The 4,567-nt window shown below is 37.8% G+C and overlaps 1 long non-coding RNA gene across 1 annotated transcript; it reads left to right on the top strand.

Moving 5' to 3' along the window:
* Positions 1-2,121: 2,121 nt before the first annotated feature.
* Positions 2,122-4,327, top strand: LOC121973422. Its single transcript, XR_006109597.1, has 2 exons — positions 2,122-2,285; positions 4,293-4,327. It is a non-coding gene; the product is annotated as an uncharacterized LOC121973422 (long non-coding RNA).
* Positions 4,328-4,567: the final 240 nt, after the last annotated feature.

The raw sequence follows: 4,567 nt of genomic DNA, 5'->3' as shown, positions 1-4,567 counted from the left end.
TCTTGTACTTCTCTAAACTGATTATCTGATAAAGAGAAGCGACCTTCCAACATTCTTCGTTGGGCATCATGCTTCTCGTGAAGTGATTCTAGAGAACTATAAAAATAAGAAAAATCAAATATGGAGGAACCCGTACCATAGGCAAAAGAATGCCTAGCAGGATCCGGATGTCCGGAAGGCTGCGGGTATCCAGATGTTGAGGGCTCAATGTGTGTCTCAGTATCTCTGGATATGGAGGGAACATTTTCAAGATCTGAATCAGTGATTACCCAATTAGCAGGGTTACGAATTGAAGTTCGTTCAGGATAAGGAAGAGGTAGAGGAAAACCATTCCTCCTAGGAAATGCAAAACCATTCTCATCCCGAACAATCATCTTCATGGAAAGACATGCATCCATGTCGATCATATCGTTGCCATGAATAACTTCCAACCCTTCTAAGTCAAGTTCCAAGTTAATGGCTACTTGGGTAATCAAACCACCAAGCACTATTGATCCCGAAGATGCCCTCGTAGCTCTCACCAAGGTTTGCAGAAAATGAAAACCGGAATCAAAATCAACCTTATGTAGCATATCCCATAGAGAATAAAGTTCTACTTTCTTGACGACTCCACCACTTTCTCCCCTACCGAAAATAGTTTTGCTCATGACTCTATGTAGATATATAAAAACAGGGTTTTACATGTGAGAAGCCTTGGCTCTAGAGGGCTCATAAGGATGATCTAATCCGGTGATTGAGTTCCAAAAATGATTCCAATTAAACCTAGAATCAAACCTTCGAGAGATGCCGGAAGACAATCCAAAATAAGTATTAAAGTCACTAAATGTCCATTGAAAGTCTTGATTCATCAACCTAAAAGTTATCTTACCAACAAAATCATCTTCATTAGCAAAATGGATATCTAGAGAACTTAGAAACTCCAAAATAAGTCAAGGATAAGTTGGTAGATGTGAGTACAACATATCACTCCAATCTAGGAACCCAATCATCCAATCTATATCATCTCTAATTCCTATCATATCTAAAATGGTTGGGTCCATATACCTAGTACACACGATCTTTCTATTGACAAGAATTGCAAATCTAGTTACTCGATCATCATTTCTAAATACAATATTGAATTCATTGTCGTTACCTTCGTCGCGTGATGTCCTCTTTCCCTTGCCTTTGACTGGTTGTTTCCCCTTATCCTTGCTTGGCTCCTTCCCCTTGTCTCCACTTGATCCACCACCTCCCTTACGTAGTTTCTTCAAAAGGTTGGACATAATGTCAAGTTTGAGTGGGGATGGGTACTATTTATGGTTGGAGGAACTAGATTTTGAGGAAATAGGTCTCAAAGAACAAGATCTTTGGTTAAGGAAATGGAGATCTTAGATCTAGGAGAAGAGAAGAATCTAGATCTAGGTGAAGTTTGTATAGAAGGAAAAGTTTTAGACCTAGATCTGAGAAGGTTTGAGAGAAGGGTTGCAGAAGAGAGGGGTTTTGGAGAGAAAAGAGTGTTAAGATGAAGAGGGTGTGTGGGGGGCACGGCCTGGATCTGGCCGTGTATAGGAGACACGGCCTGACAAAGTTTCTCCATGTAACAACCCAATTTTCCTCATTAGGAGTTCTAAAAGTACTTTAAAATATTTAGAAATACTTTAGAAAAATTCTAGATATTTTTAGGAATTTATAGAGTATTTTTATGAAATTTTTGGAGATCGTTTGGTACTTTTACTAAAGGAAAGAAGTTTAAAAAAAAATAATATCCAAGCCGGGATTCGAACCATGGATCTCAAGTTAAGCCAAGCCTTAAGTAAACCCGGTTAGCCAACTGATCCACAGCTGTTTTGTTATAATATAGGGGAATTAAATGTAGTTAAGTAGTTTTAAGAAATGAAATTAAAATTCCGTTTAAAAAATAAAAGAGTCGAGGGCGGCTCGAACCCGAGACCTTCGGGAATCCGCTTTTCCAGCAGACCAAGCGCGCACGCTGATATTTCGTGAACAAATCAATCACGAATTGGTCTTAAGCCGTAGGTTATAAAAGGATAAGAAAGAGAGGGGTTAATTATTTCTTTTCTCTCTTCTCCTCTTCCTTGGCGTCGGCGACTCCTCTCGGGCGGAGAACATAAACGAGTTGAAGGCTTCGTCTCCGGCGCCGGCCAAGGGGTCTTTCCGCGAGATCTTCACGGATCCGAACACCTCTCGTCAAGGAGAACACACGGGCACAGAAGGAGGGCAGAGATCTTCACTTCTCCGAACCCTAGAAGGCTCTCTTTCGGCTGTAGGACCAAGAATCCGAGGTAAGTTGCTACTCACCTGCAGTAGGATAGCTCCGAGGTTTAATCCTTGATCCTCTCCTTGTTCCCGAAGCTTTGCATGAGTTTCCTTGCCTTTTCTATTTTCGGATTCAAGTTAGCTTCTTGTTTGGATTTCGAAGCATGTTTTAAGGAGTTTTTGTTTTTGGTGCTGGCTGCCATGAAACCTAAAGAAAGAAGGAGAATTTGTATAGGTTAGGCATGCAATTTAGATCCTTTTGTCTTATGATTGCATTTCAGATTTAGACGTTTCCTTTGCTTCTGATCAGTTTGTATTCGGCTTCCAGATTTTAATGGCTTTGTTTCCATGCTTCAGATTTAAGAGCAGCAAGTGTATCATTGTTTTTTTTACAGCATTAGGATAGCTTGAAGTTTAAAGGGCAGCAAGTGCTTCATTGTTTTCCTTGGTTTGGATTTCCCTCTGTACATCTTTAGGATGGCTTGAATTTAAGAGTAGTAGTTGTTCCTTATTTTCCTTGCTTTGGATTTCCTGTACAGCAGTAGTTTCTATTTAGTTTGTTGCTGTGGCACACAACAATCAGAATTTGATTGTACAACATGGGAATAGCTTTTGGATTTTATTGTACAGCATGGGAATAACTTGAGGTTTAAGAGTAGCATGCATTCTTTGTCCTTTTTTTTAGTTCGGCAGTAGCATGCTTGAAGAATTATTGCTAGGGATATAAGAGATTTGCTTTCTCCTTTTTAATCTGGCAGTAGCATACTTAAGGAATTGATATGCATGTGTATAGAACTAAGCATGAGGAATTGATTTGCAGTTTATCTCTTTTAGCGGCGCAGAATTTTAGTTCTCTTTTAGCATTTAGTTCTTTTGCTGTAGATCATGTCGTAACATGCTTGAAAATCTATAATGCTCTTTAAAGGTATAAGTTTTCGCAGGTCTTACATAGATTTTTATAAAGCTATTATTATTGAACGTCTAAGAGCAAGTTGTATAGAAGTTAAAGTTTCTACCAGTTCAGTTCTTTTGGGCGTTATGAGGTGGCACGTACAACCCTTAATCTAAGTACATAATGTTAGTTTTCCTTGCTATTTAATAACATGATCAGGTCTGTTTAATACCATTGTAAACTTAGTTTCTTTGATTATTCTATAAGCATGAGCAGCTCATTATGAATTCCAGATTTTTGGTTAAGTAGGTATGCATATTTTATTAAGTTTAAAAATGCAGAGTTTTATAAGTATAGTAAGCAGATTTTTGATTTAAGTATTTCAAAGTTAGAATTGACTTAAACATTTCAGTTTCTTTTTGAAAAAGTATTCTTTTAGAAGTATTAACAAGTATAAGAAGGATAAAGAAAAGAAAGAAAAAGGCCAAGACCTTAAGTAGATCCCAAAGTCAAGACTTTAGGGATTTTGGCACACAAGGTGCTAAAGAAAATGCCGAGGCATTATATAGAAGTATTAAAAGATAACAAGTATTTTACTTTTATCAGTGACACTGTGTTGGACTCTCAGTTGTCCTTGGGTTGGGCTCCCATAGTCGTCCCTAGGTTTAGATAACCTAGTAGTAACGGCTCGGCCGACGGTCGACGGTTGACGACCAGAGGGTCGCCAAATGGGCCGCCAAATGGGCCGCCGAATGGGTCGGGTCGTTACAAAAGTAAAAGCACAGTTGCCAGACCCAAGAGAAGTTGATTATTATTTTAAAGTATTATAAGTATAAGTTTTTGAAAGTTTTACATAAGTATAAAGTATTAAAGAATAAGTCTTTAAACAAGTGAAATAAGATTAAGAAGGTGTTTAGAATTCAGTAAGCTTAGTTCTTTATGCTAGCATGATTGTATAGATTTACTTTACATGTTTAGCCTTTCAGTATGTTTCTTTCACTAGTAGATGAGCATGAGTAGATTTCCTTTTGAGCATTCAGTTTTAGATTTCAGTATATCCTCATGCATATCGAGATTTTGTGAGTTAGATAGCGTTTACTAAGCAAATTTTGCTTATAGACTACACTTCCTCTTACTGCAGATACAGGAAAGGAAAAGATATAGAAAGGAAGGCGATAAGGAGGTGTTCGAAGGATGTGTGATGCCAGGACTATGGAAGCCTTGGGACTAGGAAAGAAGTTTTAGTTTAGTTTTTATTGTCTTTTGCTATGTTAGGAGTATTTGAGATAGTATTTGTTATTTTGATATGATTAGGACGTAGTAGAAGAATTGTAATCTTCTGTGATGATTTCTTATGTTGTTTTCTTTATTTTGGATTTATTATACTGCGTGGTTGATTCATATGTGTTCCAGCCG

The sequence above is a fragment of the Zingiber officinale genome, chromosome 4A (assembly GCF_018446385.1).
Source record: "Zingiber officinale cultivar Zhangliang chromosome 4A, Zo_v1.1, whole genome shotgun sequence".
Classification (NCBI taxonomy): Eukaryota; Viridiplantae; Streptophyta; class Magnoliopsida; order Zingiberales; family Zingiberaceae; genus Zingiber; species Zingiber officinale.
The sequence above is the reverse complement of the archived record's forward strand: the minus strand, read 5'-3'. Positions and strand labels throughout refer to the sequence as shown.